This window comes from Kogia breviceps, chromosome 3 (genome assembly GCF_026419965.1).
Source record: "Kogia breviceps isolate mKogBre1 chromosome 3, mKogBre1 haplotype 1, whole genome shotgun sequence".
NCBI lineage: Eukaryota > Metazoa > Chordata > Mammalia > Artiodactyla > Physeteridae > Kogia > Kogia breviceps.
Window position 1 is genome coordinate 54522714 of NC_081312.1, and position 18168 is coordinate 54540881.

At 34.4% G+C, this 18168-nt stretch overlaps 1 non-coding gene across 1 annotated transcript; it reads left to right on the forward strand.

Annotated features, from left to right (window-relative positions):
- The first annotated feature begins 12138 nt into the window (after positions 1 to 12138).
- LOC131753914 (U6 spliceosomal RNA) lies at positions 12139 to 12246 on the forward strand. Its single transcript, XR_009334973.1, has one exon. It is a non-coding gene; the product is annotated as a U6 spliceosomal RNA (small nuclear RNA).
- Positions 12247 to 18168: the final 5922 nt, after the last annotated feature.

An 18168-nucleotide genomic window follows, 5' to 3' on the forward strand; every position in this document is an offset into this window, starting at 1 on the left:
TGTTGATCATTATAGGAAAGGTACCAAGTATTAAGTACAATGTACTATGTAGCACAGACATCAGAATCAGGTGGACTTGGGTATGCCCCCTGGTTCCACAGATTACTAACTGTGTAACTTTGGGTATGTTGGTAAACTTATTTAGGCTTAGTTTTTTCATCTATTAAATTCTGATGACAATAATACCTATCCCATGGTTGTAGGTACAGATTAAGGGAACATTAATTAGTGCTCAATAAATGGTTGCTATTATTTTAATTTCACATGTTTTTCAATGTATTCTCACAATAGTTCTATGAAACAAGAATTTGCTGAAAGTCACATAGCTAGTAGGTGACAGATCTGGAATTAGACTCAAATCCCATGTCTTCAGGATTTCAAAGCCCATTTTCTTTCCACCATACTACGTTGCCTTAATTATTATACATTCCTTGTAATAGTTTTTAGAGCCTACTGAAGTACAGAGGGTTATGGTTCCCTAAATTAAATGACATCTCCTTTGTCCTCTTTACGTTGGATTTTCATGCCTTCAGCCCAGTCATCTGTCAGTTCCTGTTACTGTCTCCATGAGCTGTGATCATAGAGAGAATGAAATGTTTATTCAGAGAAAATCAGTTCACCCTCCGGTGACAAGTGACACCAGAAATTCTACAATCAGAAACTCATTTTACTAGCTTTTGCAGAGATTTTATCTCTGCAAACAGAGTTTTTTTTATCTCTACAAACATGTCATGTCTTCATAAGACAGCTAAAACTATGGAAAGTCAGAGTTTAGAGACCTGAACTGAAAGCCCAGTTTTAGTATCTGAGTTTTGGTTTCATCATTCATAAAGTTAAGATGCTGTCTATTTTATAGAGTTGTAGTGGTGATTAAATGCTACAGAGTATATGGAAGTGTTTTTGCAAGGTATAAAATGCTAAATAAATAGCAGACATATTATTAAGAATAAAACATTTTTTGCAAAACAACTATACCCCCATAAAAGATTTTACAAAAAGAATAAAACATTTTTAACAGTTCTTTAAATCTTAGTATGAACAGGTTTTATATACTATACTAAGAGTAGCTTTTAAAAGAAGAAAGAGTCTGGGCCCTGAACATTTAAAGCAGTGAAAAGGAAAGTAAGCTCTGCAGTAAATAAAATGTAAGGAAAGGGAAGTCTGAAGACACCAGAAGACAAGTAATCCTTCACAATTCTGCCTACGGCCCTGGCAGTACTTTCCTATATATAAAACATAAATACGCAGTTACGCAAGGTTAAGAGGGAAAGGTTCTCTCCAGCACTCTCACAAATTTAACTAAACTAGAGATAATTTCTTTAAATGTGCAAGTTCAGAAACAATTTATAGTATAGATTAAAACATCCATTTCAATGGGTGAACTTTGTACTTCTGCAAATGAAGAAATTAACACCAATAAATTGCTTTGGATATGGTATTATCACCTGTGTGCTCTACTAATTTACTGCACTAATTATATTACTGTCTCACATCAAATCAACATACCCTCTCTGGGATGAATTCATATTAACATGGACTACATATGACCCGCCTTTACTCTTTAAAAATATTCTTCAATATTCAACAGATATTTCCAAGAATTTGTCTATGGGGCAAAAAAATTTCCATTATATGAACCATTATTCCAATGTGTATACGATTTTGTTTTAATTTTCATATGTCTAACTTAAGTGCTGTCAGCCCTATGTTTTGAACCTCTCTTCTTTACCTGGATGTTTTCTTCATCTTATTATGCAATTTCTTTTTTTCTTTTTCAAATTATTTTCCCATTTAGGTTATTACAGATTATTGAGCAGTATTCCCTGTGTTATACAGTTTGTCCTTGTTGGTTATCTATTTTAAATATAGCAGTGTGTACATGTCAATCCCAAACTCCCAATCTACCCCTCCCTCCCACCCATCCCCTGGTAACCATCAGTTCATTCGCTGTCTGTGAGTCTGTTTCTGTTTTGTAAATAAGTTCATTTGTATCATTTATTTTTTAGCTTCTGCATATAAGCAATATCATATGATATTTGTCTTTCTCTGTCTGACTTACTTCACTTAGGATGATAATCTCCAGGTCCATTCATGTTGATGCAAATGGAATTATTTCATTCTTTTTAATGGCTGAGTAATATTCCACTGTATACATGTACCACATCTTTTTTATCCATTCATCTGTTGATGGACATCTAGGTTGCTTCCATGTATTGGCTATTGTAAACAGTGCTGCAATGAACATTGGTGTGCATGTATCCTTTGGAACTGTGTTTTCCTCCAAATATATGTCCAGGAGTGGGATTGTTGGATCATATGGTAGCTCTATTTTTCGTTTCTTAAGGAAGCTCCATACTGTTTCCCATAGTGGCTGTACCAATTTACATTCCCACCAACAGGGAAGGAGAGTTCCCTTTTCTCCACACCCTTTCCAGCATTTACTGTTTACAGATTTTTTCATGATGGCCATTCTGACTGGTGTGAGGTGATATCTCATTGTAGTTTTGATTTGCATTTCTCTAATAATTAGCAATGTTGAGCATCTTTTCATGTGCCTCTTGGCCATCTGTATGTCTTCTTTGGAGAAATGCCTCTTTAGGTCTTCTGCCCATTTTTTGATTGGGTTGTTTGTCTTTTTGATATTGAGCCGCATGTTTGTAAATTTTGGAGACTAATCCCTTGTCAGTCACATTGTTTGCAAATATTTTCTCCCATTTTGTGGGCCGTCTTTTCGTTTTGTTTATGGTTTCCTTTGTTGTGAAAAAGCTTTTGAGTTTAATTAGGTCCCATTTATTTACTTTTGGTTTTATTTCCATTATTCTAGGAGGTGGCTCGGAAAAGATATTGCTATGATTTATGTCAAAGAGTGTTCTGCCTATCTTTTCCTCTAAGAGTTTTATAGTATCCAATCTTACACTTAGTTCTTTAATCCATTTTGAGTTTATTTTTGTGTATGGTGTTAAAAAATGTTCTAATTTCACTTTTTTACATGTAAAAAAGATCAATGAAACTAAAAGCTGGTTCTTTGAAAAGATAAACAAAATTGATAAACCTTTAGCCAGACTCATCAAGACAAAAAGGGAGAGGACTCAAATTGATAAAATTAGAAATGAAAAAAGAGAAGTTACAGTGGACAGCACAGAAATACAAAGGATCATATGAGACTACTATAAGCAGCTATATGCCAATAAAATGGACAACTTGTATTTTTTCCTTGGTTGCAAACAGCAAAAACATACTGAACTTACCACACAAATCAAGCGTGGTATAGTAGAAAAACAGAGATCTCACAGAATTGAAGAGTAGCACATACTGGAGCCAGGCCACATGGGAACAGAAAAGGGACTAGAAATAGGATGCTTTTACTATCTCTTAGAAATCACAGGGTTTCTTTGATATTACTTCTCTTTTCCATTGTTTCTCCATTTTGCTCTACATCCATGTTCCATCCTTCTCTCAGCTTACTTATCTGAGTTTTAGCTCAGTATGGCTACCTCAGCTGCATCTCTATGACCCTTTATCTCAAGTGCCTGTGACAAACTAATTGCAGTCTTAGTTCAAATTCTTGGAAAATTTGACTTACTCAACCCATTCTAATTGATTTGTTTGCCTTGGGTAAGTTGTTTGTCCCAAATCCAACCACTTAAAAGCAGGGAAAACATGTGGTAGAAACATGACCACCCAGATTTCCCCTTCATCACAGGCTGGAAACAGAGTCAGTTCATTCATAAGGGGGTATGAGACCCTTCCAATTTCAAAAGACAAAATAAACTTAGAATATCTCCCTTCACCTCTCAGAAGTCCCTTAGGAGCAACAAGAAGAACAAGAAATAGAAATGCATATCTGTATTCAACAAAAATCAGAGACAACTAAAATCACAAGTCAAAAATTAGATGGCGCTTCCCTAGTGGTGCAGTGGTTGAGAGTCCGCCTGCCCACGCAGGGGACACGGGTTCGTGCCCCGGTCCGGGAAGATCCCACATGCCGTGGAGCGGCTGGGCCCCGTGAGCCATGGCTGCTGAGCCTGCGCGTCCAGAGCCTGTGCTCCACAAAGGGAGAGGCCACAACAGCGAGAGGCCCGCGTAACACACACACACACACAAAAAAGGATGAAATCACTATTAAAAGCACTAAAGATCAAATAGGAGTTCATAAAAGTGGGGAGGGAAAATACATGGTGCTGTTGATCTCAGAAAAGTGAGGAATCCAAGATTAAAGTCCTCTCTTTTCAGTTAAAAACTAAAATCCCTGATTTCCAACAATGGAAAGGGCTGAACAGACTGGCAGAAAGAGCTTTCAAGAAAGCAATTTGGTTTTGAGAATAAGAAGAGACAGTTCTGGGAGAGTAATCACACAGATAAGGCACATTTGCACAAATTTATCTATTGGTGATCAGTAAGGGAAAAAAGAAATAGCATTAAAAGCCCACAGCTTCATCTTTCCTATGGTTGGGAAGAAGTCAAGGCTAAAAGAACACACATAACAGGGCTTCCCTGGTGGCACAGTGGTTGAGAGTCCGCCTGCCGATGCAGGGGACGTGGGTTCGTGCCCCGGTCTGGGAGGATTGCACATGCCGCGGAGCGGCCGGGCCCGTGAGCCATGGCCGCTGAGCCTGCGCGTCCGGAGCCTGTGCTCCGCAACAGGAGAGGCCACAACAGTGAGAGGCCCGTGTACCACAAAAAAAAAAAAAGAACATACATAACAAATCTCTAAGCAACAGAGAAAAAAAATCCCCTTCTGGCTTGCAGAAAAATTTGTAAGATTTTAGAAAAATCTTACAAATAACTAGTCCAGGAAGAACTCTCTTCACTCAAAGATGTGTAATAAAAAAAGACACAGGATAGGATACTTACAAAGACAGTACATGACAAAAAAATGGGTACGGGTAAGAAAAAAAATTACTCATGAGACAAATGTTTCCAGAGAGCAAATAAAGGTTATGAAAAAACACAGCACTAAGATACCATAACAACAAAAATAAAGGTAACATCATTGACAATGCTTAAGAAAGAGGGAAGAATTAAAGTATCACAGAAATGATGGTAAATTTGCAAGTAACACACACAAATATATATAAACAGAAAATACAGATATGCTGAAATAACAGTAAAGGAATTAGAATATAAGAAAAATATATCAAGATACAAGGGAAATAAAGTTTAAAATGTTAATATTATTTATGTCTAGGATCAATAATACAATTTAAAGCTGGCAAATTAAGTATAAAAGTTATAAACATGGACAAATATGATAACAGAGAAAGAAAGAAAGAAAGAAAGAAAAAGAGAAAGAAAGAAAGAAAGAAAGGGGATGGTAATAAAAAAACATTAATCTTCTCATTGATCAAGAGAAAGCAATAGAAACTATCTAAAAAGCAGAGGATTGAAAAAACTATATGAAATTATAGTTTTAAAGATGACCACTAAAACAAAAATATAAAACTTTCAAATTAACAAACTAAACACTCCCTCAAAATTTTAAAAATATACATCATATAGTGAAAGATCTCAAAAATTAAGGCTCAAATATATGAATTATAACAAAGTAAAAGACAAACATAATACTAAACATATTATCCATAATTATAAAGGTAAAAGACTAAGTTTATCTATTGAAAGAAAAATACTTTCAGAAAGAATCAGGAAAAAATTATGCATTAGACACAAGACATACTTCAAAAACAATGGCTGAAAATAAAAGCTTGGGCAGAGGTTAAAAAATAATTAATATTAAATAAGGTTTAATTCAGAGCAAAAAACTATTAAATGAAAATTTAAAAGACAGTTTTATTCCTAAAGAACACAATTTGCAATGAATATAAAAGTTATGATTATCTGTATATCATATAAAATAGCATCAACATACATAAAGAAAAAACTACAAATACACTAGGAAAAAATAGAGAGCAACATATTAATAATAGCAAGCTTTAATTCATCTTTTCAGTCCATGATAGATCAAATGGACAGTCTTCAATAGACCAAAATAATAATGCATGAGGTGGATTTAAATAACAGATATCAACCTCTGTATTCTGAAAACAGAGCTTACATTTTATGAGGCCAGCATTATCCTGATACCAAAACCAGACAAGGACACCACAAAAAACAAAAACAAACAAAGAAACAAAAACTACAGGCCAATATCCCTAATGAACATAGATGAAAAAATCCTCAATAAAATATTAGCAAACCAAATTCAACAATACATTAAAAGTATCACACACCATGATCAAGTGGAATTTACTCGAGGGATGCAAGGGTAGTTCAATATCCACAAATCAATCTATGTGATACACCACATTAAAAAATGGAGGATAAAAATGATATGATAATCTCAATAGATGCAGAAAAAAACAGTTAACAAAAATCAATATTTGTGACAAAAAACAAAACTCTCAACAAAGTTGACAGAACATACCTCAACATAATAAGGGCTATATATGACAAGCCCACAGCTAATATCATACTCAGCAGTGAAAAGCTGAAAGCTTTTCCAAAATCAGGAAAAAGACAAGTATACCCACTCTTACCACTTATATTCAATGTAGTATTGGAAGTCCTACAGAGCAATTAGGCAAGAAAAAGTAAAAGGCATACAACTCAGAAGAGAAGTAAAACTGTCACTACTTGCAGAAGACACAATATTATGTATAGAAAATCCTGAAGACTCCACTAGAACTACTGTTAGGAAAAAAAAAATTCAGTAAGTTGCAGAATACAAAATCAATATCCAAAAATCAGTTACATTTCTATACACTACTAATAAACTATCAGAAAAAGATATTAAGAAAACAATCCCATTTACAACTGTATAAATATAATAAAATACTATGAATAAATATAACTACAGAGGTGAAAGATCTGTACAGTGAAAACTGTAAAACATTAAAGAAAGAAACTAACAAAGATATAAATAAGTAGAAATCTATTTTGTGCTCATGACTTGGAAGAATTAATATGGTTAAAATGACCAACAACAATCCAAAACCATCTACAGATTAAATGTGATCCCTATCAAAATTCTAATGGCATTTTTTATAGAACTAGAACAAATAATTCAAAAATGTGTATGGAATCACAAAAAACTGAATAGCCAAATCAATCTTGAGAAAGAACAAAGCTGGAGGCACCACAGGCCCTGATTTTAAACTATATTACAAAGCTATTATAATCAAAACAGTGTGGTATTGTCATAAAAACAGACACATAGGTCAATGGAATAGAATAGAGAGCTCAGAAATAAACCCATACATATATGGTCAATTAATTTACAACAAAGGAGCCAAGACTATACAATGGGGAAAGGACAATCTCTTCAACTGATGGTGTTGTGAAAACAGGACAGCCACATGCAAAAGAATGAAACTAGACGACTATCTTATACTACACACAAAAATTAATTCCAAATGAATTAAAGACTTAACATAAGACCTGAAACCATAAAACTTCTAGAAGAAAACATAGGTGATAAGCTCCTTGACATTGGTCTTGGTAATGATTTTTATGGATTTGACATCAAAAGCAAAGGCAACATAGTCAAAAATAAACAAATGGGCCTGTATCAAACTAAAAAGCTTTTGCACAGCAAAGGAAACCATCAACAAAATGAAAAGGTAAGCTACCAAATGAGAGAAAATATTTGAAAATTATATATCTGATAAGGGGTTAATATCCAAAACATATTTAAAAACTTATAGGCAAACAAAAGGCAAATAATCTGATTTAGAAATGGGCAGAGGATTTGAATAGATATTTTTCCAAACAAAGACATACAAATGGCCAACAGATATATTAAAAGGTGCTCAACATCAGTCATCATCAGGGAAATGCAAATCAAAATCACACTGAGGTATCGCCTCTTGGCTATTATCAAAAAGATAAGTAACAAGTGTTGGTGAGGATGTGGAGAAAAGGGAACCCTTGTGTACTGTTGGTGGGAATGTAAATTGGTGCAGCCACTATGAAAAACAGTATGGAGGTTCCTCAAAAAGTTAAAAACAGAACTACCATATGATGAAGTAATTCCACTGCTAGTGTTTATCCAAAGGAAAAAGAATCACAATCCCAAAGAAATATCTGCATCTCCATGTTCATTGCAACATTATTTACAATAGTCAAGACCTGGAAGCAACCTAAGTGTCTACCTACAGATGAAGAGATTTTTTTAAAATGTGAATAATATTCTAATATATATATATATATATATTAGAATATTATTCAGCCATTTAAAAAAAGGAAACCCTGCCATTTGCAACAACACGATGTACCCTGAAGGCATTATGCTAAGTAAAATAAGTCAGAAAGAGAAAAACAATACTGTATTATCCCACTTATATATAGAATCTTAAAAAAAAACAACTTACAGAAACACAGAACAGATTGGTGGTTGCCAGAGGTAGGGGGTGGGGGTGGGCAAAATGGGTGAAGGTGGTCAAAACATACAAACTTCCAGTTATAAAATAAGTTCTAGTATGTAGGGTTATAATACTGTATTGTGTATTTGAAAGTTGCTAAGAGAATAAATATTAAAAGTTCTCATCACAAGAAAAAATATTGTAACTATGTAAGGTGATTATATTAACTAGATTTATCATGGTAATCAATTTGTAATATATACAAATATCAAATTGTGTTGTACACCTGTGTTATATGTCAATTATATCTCAATAAAAAATAAAATCATTATGTTAACATTAATAAATTAAATTAATAGCAATTTACTGAGAACAGTGGCATTGTTTTATATCTTTGCAAAATTTCTTTACTGTCTGACTTAATATAAGATAGCTGGAATCTCATACCTGCTTCTGCATTCAGTCCGTACATGTCACATGTTACATGTCATATAACCTTAGGAAAACTCTTCTGTATACCCACAAGAGAAAAAGTGAAAAATGAAAATAGCTTATTAGTAGTATCATGAACATTGTTTTGACCTGACAGACCAACTGAAATGGTCCCAGGGGACACCAGGGGTCTTGAGACTACATGTGGAGAACTGTTGCTCTGAGAATTGCTCTCTTCCCCATATCCAACCTCACCACAATGGTTTCAGAGAGGTCAAGACCTTGCCATTTCTGCTGTATGATATGAATCTCTCCAGGTGTCCCTAGTTGACTAGTTGAGTAATAAAGAAGGAACCCAAGGAGACTTAATTTAACTTTCTCTCTGAAGAATTTATAATTAAGATGGAAAGATAATAAGTTAGTCCCTTGTCTGGCTGGATGGGTAATATATAAACATGAAACTGTGTGGCAGCTATCTTCAGAATATCACGTAGATTATATAAAACAGAAAGCCATTCTGCAAAGAGAAAACAATAATACAAAGGATCAAGGGAAGTAGAGGCCAGAATTAGAGAGCATGCTGATGACTTGGCATCACACGGTCCAGGCCCTTTACAGTCTTCCTGCATTTGCAGTAATCAACACCTTGGCATTCCAATAATAAACTTCCATTTTCTTTTGGTTTCCTCATGTTGATTCCTGATATTAAAGAGTCCTACTTAATACACAGTGGTTTTCTTTATAGTTATAATTGCTTTGAAACAGACAATATAACCTCAAAAGGGCATTTAGAAGTCCTGTGAAGCAGCTCTAAGTTGGAATTTTTTTTAATATATTATTTCCTAAGAAATATGAAATTCAACAAGTATGTTGATTTCCTCCTGAAATGCTCACAGGCAAAAAGCTAACTGCACAAGCACAGCACTCATTACTTTGGAAATATCTAAATTATATTATTCTCAGTGGTCATTTTATATATCCTAATAAAAATATGCAACAAATTATTTTCTAAAATGTAAAGGTTCACCTATATGAGAAATGGTAATATAAGATTAAAACTCAATATAGGATTAAAACTCAGAAGCAATTACAGTAGGGATTAGATATGGCCATGTTAATATGAATTTAGCTCTGATTTGAGGGCAAGGACATAAATCCAATGACAACTCTTCTAGAACTGGGATGTAGATACTTTTTCTTATGGTTAAGAAGGTCCTTTCAAAATGTCTTCTAAATATAACTAATATTTGTTGACTATAACTTTACTTGCCTAGAGCTGTGCAAGTGTTTCACAAATGTTATCATTTAATCCTCACAACAACCCAATGATGAAGATAATTATCCTCATTTTACAAATATGAGAAGTAAAGTTCAGGAATATGGCCTGAGATCACATGGTTTACAAAACAAAGAGATTGAATATGAACCTGTATATTTAACTTCAAAGTCTGTACTTCCTCCTTTAAACTACAGCAAATACATGCTTTGTACAGCTTAAATATTAAACCCAATTGAGAAAAATCAATCAAATAAAAATGAAGCACACATAAACTCAAGTAAATAAACTATATGCCCATCTTTTCAAGCATTCTATTTCTTTGTACAGAGCCTCGCTCATGGCAAGCATTCAACAAATATTTTTTAATTTATTAATACAGGAAATGGATTTGACTTATTGCTGAGAAATCATAAATGTGATCAGGTAAAAACAAACCATATTGGAATTTTTTTTTTCTTGAGAAGAAATATATGAAATACTACTCAGAGTCTATTAAAATTTGTTGAAAATATTTTATATCAAGTAATACACTAAAAGGTTTACATATATCATTTCATTTAATCTTTTTAAAAAAAATTTTTGGCCACACTGCATGGCATGTGGGATCTAGTTTCCCAACGAGGTATAGAACCTGAGCCCCTTGCAGTGCAAGCACAAAGTCTTAACCACTGGACTGCCAGGGAAGTCCCATTTCATTTAATCTTCATTACAGAAGAGGAAAGTAAAGTATACAGGTAATAAGTATATGTCCTTGGATTACTATGTCAGTAATTGTAAATCCAAAATCAGAGCCCAAGTCTTCTAAATCCTGTGTAGTTTCCATTACACCAGTAGCTTCCAAAGTGGGGTAGCTTCCCAAGTAGCTTCCAAAGTACCCAAGGAGTATACAAGATCAAAAAAATTATTAAAACTTCTATTTATATATATTATAAATATACATTTATAGTATAAATTGTTATAATATATTTAATTTTAATTATTTTTATGACTTACAAGTTATATTAGTATAGTATAACAAGTATAACATTTATACATAAATATATACTTATTGAGAGCATGTAAGTAAAAATATATTGTTGATGGAAGTCACAGTCAAAAAATACACTATACCACACTGCCCTTCCATAACAGTCTCTCCAAAACACACAATACACACACACACAGAGTAAAAGTTAAAGGAATAAATGGGCTAAGATCTTTGTCTACAGCCAGCAGATGCTGAAACTTGACACAAACTAACCTTGTTCTGCTCACTCATAGGTATAAACTAAGAAATCCTCTGCCTGGAAAGCCTAACTCTAGACCTATCCTCTGGGAGCCTTCAATCATAAACATCAATAGTCCAGGCCTGCCACAGCTTCATCAACTTAGGTTTCTAGTTTCTTCATTAATAGGTCAAAGATGGTTCAAAAAGGGCCGGCTGGGATGCCAATATACATGATATATGGAAAAAAAGAAAGTTTAAAGAAATAGAGGAACACTTAATTTAGGTATTTTAGAAGTCTCTCCTATCAAACTAATATGAACTGAATTCCCAAATTCAAAAAAAAAAGAAGTATTAAGAATCAGTAGGAGATTTTCAAAACAAACTCATAAAAACCTTTCAACAATATTCCAGTATAGACACAGCAGATGGTCAAAGCTAGCTCCTTAAAGCCCTATTTGTTAAAAACAGAAACAGCCAGTTAGAAAAGAGAACCCAAGTAAATGGTAAGAAGTCAATTTAAAGGAATTAAAATAAGTAGTAGAATATCATCAGAAAAGAATAAAAGGAATATGAGGAAAAGGTAAAAATCTTATGTCAGTTCAAATTGAATAGACTATTCACAATAGCAAACTTCCAAAAGATAAGAAGGGAAAGAACTGTTCAGGAGAAGCCTATCAGTTTAAGCCATACTCAAATATAAACCATAATGAATGCTGATAGTGTGAAAAGGTAAGACACTGAAAAAGTTAAGAATAAGTCCCAATGGGCCAATTTAGAGATCCAACAATGACAAACCTCCAAAAATATAATTATCATTTTACTGTATCCACTACTATCACAAGGCAATAGGAACAAAGCCACTAGTACTTGCTTTGTTGGCACATATTACAAAAACTGAAATGATATAGAAAAGATTACTATAATCCCTATGCAAGGGTGACATGCCAATTCTTAAACTGTTTTATATTTTTCTTATATTTAAAAAAAGAAGTGCAAGAAGGATGAATCGGAAACTAATGAGATTAGTTACATACAGGTGTTAAGGGGGAACAAAATGGAAGGGATTGTGGAGAGGGCAATGACTCTTTCGTGAATATACATTTAATATAGTTTTGACATTGGCTTTTTGAATCATGTTGTTTTATGTATTCAAAAATAAAATTAAACACACTAGGAGAACAAAACCTCAAATAACAGGAACAATATAACATAACTATATCCCAAATTAAATAAGTAAATACATAAATAAATAAATAACCATACCAAAGGGGAAAAGCAGGACTAACCTGAGTAACTTTAAAACATAGTAGTCTGACTATATACCCCAAGTCTAAAGCCAAAAAGAACTGTAAACAAACATAGAACTCTACTTAGAGGGGTTTTGATGGCAGTGTGAGTTAGCAATTCTGAAACTACTTTCTATGCATTGTAGGACTGAGGAAATGATTAATATCTAGAGAATTAAAGAAGCCAGATTTCTCACTGTTGGTGAAGGCAGTTACAAATATGAAAAGGGGAAGGCTAGAATGAATCCTCTCATGCTGAATTGGATGAAAATTATCAGCATAAACTCATGGGTTTTAAGAGATAGATAGATAATAGATAGTAGAGAAAGAAAAAATAAATGGATGTAGATATATTTATATCTCTTTGTTCTGCCTGTTGAAAAGGCCTAGAAACAAAGACACCCAGCAGCAATGAGACAGTCTAAATCCTGAACTTGGTTTCTAAATACCATCCCCCATTAAAAGGAACTGGCTCCCTTGGAAATACAGTTGACTCAGTGTTGAGGCAGGAAAAATAAAAAGTGAGCCTGGAACACCTTGTAGTTTCAGAAAGTAAGACGGTGCTCAAAAAAATGATGGAGGTATGCCAAAAGGAATAGGAATCAGTTTGAAGGGTTTCCACTATAAATATGAAACAAACTGAGTGTTAAAATAAAATAATGATAGTAACAAAATACTCATGGAATGAAAAGAAATTTCTGAATCTATACTTCCATAAAAAAAATAAGTAAATTAAAGAGGAAAAAAAGTTTTCTTATATTACAACTGGTAAATGAGGGAGAAAATAGTGAAGTTACAAAATTACCATTTGGCAATTAGAGTCTGTCTAAATTTAGCTGATTGTCCTTCTGAAAGCTTGATGAGGATAGACATCATATTAGTGGTGCCCATGTGGATAGGATAACAAGAGCTACTTGTTTAGCAGATAAATCAGCAAAAGCACTGCCTTTGGCTTCTGTAATGATCTCAGAATACAGGCATAAACTTTAGGAACTGATATTTCTTGGGTATTAATAACTTTTAATATATAATTGATCATTTTATCATTTTTCTATCAGGCTACCTGATGTCTCAAATCCCCTTTGCTTCTGTAGCACCCCAAAACCATGAATCATGTGTCTATTATATGTTAAATGTTTACCACTTTCCATTCGCCAAAATGCAGGCTCAAATCAAAGTTATTAGGTTAGCCACTTGGGAAAATAGCATTAGGTCGTGGAATTGATTTGATGGCTATATATTCCATGGTGATTACATGTCCTGCACAGGAAATATCTTTCTCATTTTGAAGAAAAAGCCATCTATAATATAATATTGAATCAGGATTCGTTAAAGAAGTATCTGTAGGAGCTGTCCTGGACAAGCTTCCTGAGTTACACCTAAACAGTTATACGTAATTTCCCTTTATCTGAAAGGATAAGATTTTCACAATGTTGAATTGTGATATGAGAAGCAAAAAGCAGGAAGACTTTGTAACGAGTAGAAGTAACAAAGTACACAGTACCCTGGCTGAAATTACAGAGGAGACTATAAATGCCCTAAGGGCCTAGCCAAAGAGTCATTTGCTACCATGGTAATGGAGATCACTAAACTTTAAAGCACTTACTGGCTTCACAAAAGGATATCTGTTCTCGGGCTAATACTTTCTGCTGTTTTGGTTAAAGCCTAAAGGCAAACAGGAAAAAAAATCCCTTTAAAAAATCCCTTTTTAAAAAATCCCTTTAAAAAGACCCTTTAATTGGGTCTCAAAGAATAGACAAATTGTCTTAGGATTTATTCATTTAGATTTGGCTAGACCAAATAGGAAACTGGTTTACTTGAAATTTTCCAAACTAATAATAATGGAATTTTACTTTTTCCGTAATAATTATTTTTCCTTTGACTTAGGCATTAACAGGTGTTTTCATGCTATCATGCAGTTGCTATCTAGAAAGGACATTCAAGTAATGATTCTGTACCAGAAAGAGGTAGAATATCTCATGGTTAGTCCTTCTCCAGATAAGCAGATTAATGAAAAGAAGGGATGATAAATCCTTACATGACCATCCCGACTGCTGACAGTAGTGCAGACCTAACTATTATTAAAATGACTACTGGAGGTGCCAAGATCTTGAAATGGGCACCTCACTTATGCAGCAAACACAACAAAGCACCATGGTCTGGGAATGAGTACTTCTTGTACACAACAACAAATCACTTCCTAGAAAATCCAAAAACAGACAACTGAACACTTATTAGTCACTGTGTTGGATTAGATTCCCTGCTTAACTCTCTCCACTTTGGTCCAAGGATCTTCAATTTTTTCTTTAACATAAGAAAAATAATATCCTTGTGGAAGCCAAAGTCAAAGAAACTGTAAAAAAAAATTTGCGATATATATCAATATGTTTTTACAAATCTGTAATTTATGATTTCTTTTTTATTGTAAATAAATACATACTTTTGTACTCATTTTTTTTTTTTTTTTTTTTTTTGCGGTACGCGGGCCTCTCACTGTTGTGGCCTCTCCCGTTGCGGAGCACAGGTTCCGGACGCGCATGCTCAGCGGCCACGGCTCACGGGCCCAGCCGCTCCGCGGCACGTGGGATCTTCCCGGACCGGGGCACGAACCCGTGTCCCCTGCATCGGCAGGCGGACTCTCAACCACTGCGCCACCAGGGAAGCCCTGTACTCAATTTTATATCCATAATTTAAATTGTTTTTCTTAGAGGGAGCCTCTAAACTTCAGGCCTCACAAAACCTGGAGCAGTTGGCTATAATTCCAGGACATTTGAAAGTGACAGTTTGACATCAATTTCCCATGGGTTCAAATATGGTGGAGGATATATGGATAGAGATGTAATTTTATCTATGAGATCTTCCTCTGAAGACAACTGCTTGGAAGTGAACAGATAATATCTAGACAAACTCATTAATCACCTCAACCTTATAGTCCTAGGGAACTTATCTCAACAAATAAACTTATACGCCTTCTTCTTTCAAAAAACTGTACCTTAATGTGCATCTGCTTTTCACCTTGGCTACCAGACTTTCTTATAAATGTAACTCTGATTAGTTTATCTCATGTCTTTTAGTATTAATTACTTTTATGCTGCCTCTGTTTTGTTTTTTAATCTGAATTATGCCATTTTATTTTATAATATATCCTATCAACACATCTTCCTAAATGTCTGCAAAATTGAAATCCAGAAAAATTCCCCTAAACCTGAAATAGTTGCAAAAAGGACTCACTAACTGATCAAATTTATCTGCATGTCAATATCAAAGATTTACCTTGATAATCACCACACATTTGTCCACACAAATAATCAATAAACAATCTATAATAGGAATAGAAAAGAGCTTTATTTGAGCCAAACTGAGGACTCTAGCCCAGGAGACACAGATACAAGAAGCCCTAGAATTATGTTCCACCAGACTGCAAAATGGGGTAGGCTAATAATATAGGCAAAAACTGCAAAATTACATAAATTGTTTGTCAAGAGTTAGAATTGAATCTGGCAAGAAGTAAGGGTGCTTGTTAAGCAAGGATTGGTGTGTGTCCAAAATGGTTACATAGTTACAAGGGGAGCTCTTGAGATATAAGTTTGCAGCTGGCAGCTGCTAGCAGCTATTGTTTTGAGAAACACTAGTGGTATCTTTGAGATTGATATAGTTCAGAAAATTCACCTTCTCAGTGATGCAGGAATGTGTCTGAAACCACATCCACAATGGCCACCCAGCTCCATTCTGAATGCCTGAACCACAGTTACTCCATTTTGACTTTTAAAAGCATTCTTTTCTTTAATGGTTAAAGCAGATATGCAATGTGTGTTTGACAGGCCACTCTATGTAGCATAAAGTTCAAGTCAAATCACGTATAAGTCAGAATGATTGCCCCATACCAAAATATGTGAAAAACTGTTTCATAACATTCAACTATCCATCCAATGATAAATACATTTTAATGCTTACTATAGGTTAATTACCAGCAGGTGAAAAGAACATTGTCTTAGTATTAGTCAAGAGATCAAGAGCACCTTTAAAAAATTGTGGGTTTTAAAAAAATTTTTATCATCTATAGAATACAACACTAAGATTTGAACATAGTTGCTACTCTATAAATACCTGTGGTTTTACTATAATTTAATATTTCAACAATGGAAAAAATAATCTTGGATCCAGAAATCCTTTATCTAAATCCTAAATCTGCCATTTTCTAGTTACGTGACTTTAGGGAAGCCATTTAAAAGCTGTGTGTTTCTAGTTCCCCAATTGTAAAATGTGATGACTATTATCTTCTACCTACATAAAAAGATTTTTGTGAAATTGTGAGGCTTAAGTGCATGAGCAAGTCCTGGGGAAAGTATGTGGTAGAGTTGACAGTCACAGTCCCTTCTTATAATGTAGTGGGAAAGACAGAAATGTATCATGATAAGTACCATGATGGAGCACTCTGCATAGCACAGTAGAACAGAGTGTCTAAATCTACCTTTGGAGTCTGTGAGGGTTAAGAGAAGAAGCACCTTTGAAGTGAGACTTGCCCTAAGAATTTAGCAGATCAAAAGGAAAGGGAGTGCATTCTAAGCAGAGGGAATCACTCCTGCAAAACATAGTGGCAAGAGAATCTGTGATGTACTTGGAAAACTCTACATAGTTCATAATTTGGGAAAGAATAAGTGGGGAAAAGGTGAAGTAGAGCACACATTAAGGGAGAAGTAGTAAAAGATGGTGGAAATGGATGGGCAGACAAGGCGAGATCATGAAGAACCGACACGGTACATTATGCAAGAGCTTGGATTCCACAAGTCCAGCTATGGAACACCACTGAAAGATCTGGAGGAAGAGAAAAGAATACAGATTTTCTTATTAGAAAGACCATTCTGACTCCAAGAGAGGAGAACAAATTCGAGGAGGAGAGAATAAATTAGGAAATGCAATCATCCCTCTTCCATATTTTCTACTTAATCCTCTCTCCATGTTTCCAGCAAAGTTTACTGCCAGATTCCCCCCCTCTTACTCCCCAAGACCAATACCTGCCCACTATTACCCTATTAATGCTGTGTATGTTCAGTTACACTTTTATCCCACTGCAATTATTAGACTGTAAGACAAACTAAACAAGATGCCACTAGGAAAAGTACATTGGTCTGATAAATTCTCAGATTACAATGATGGTATTAATAGCTAACATTTACTGAGTGCACATAGGTGCCATATGTTAAGCATTTTACATCCATTCTTTTGTTTCATCCACTATTTTGTTTAATGCACACAATCACCATACAATTATAGTGATGATTATTGTAACCACTTTGCAGAGAATGGAAGAAGTTTAGGGAAGTTTCATAATCTGCCCAAGCTCACACACCAAGAGCTAAGTTCAGTCTCAAACCCAGGAGTATCTGACATCAATACTCTTAACCACCATCCTATAAGGGAAACCAGAAATGACAAGATGGACGTTGCCTCATGTATTTTGGTATTAGAGAAAACAGGATTTCATCTGTTTTTTGGTTGATAAAGCCTGAGATACCAAGGTAACATGCATTTTTCTAAATTTTCCAACTTGCAAAATTTGCTCATTTGCTAACTATGTTTATTCAAAACAAACAAACCAGTAAGCTG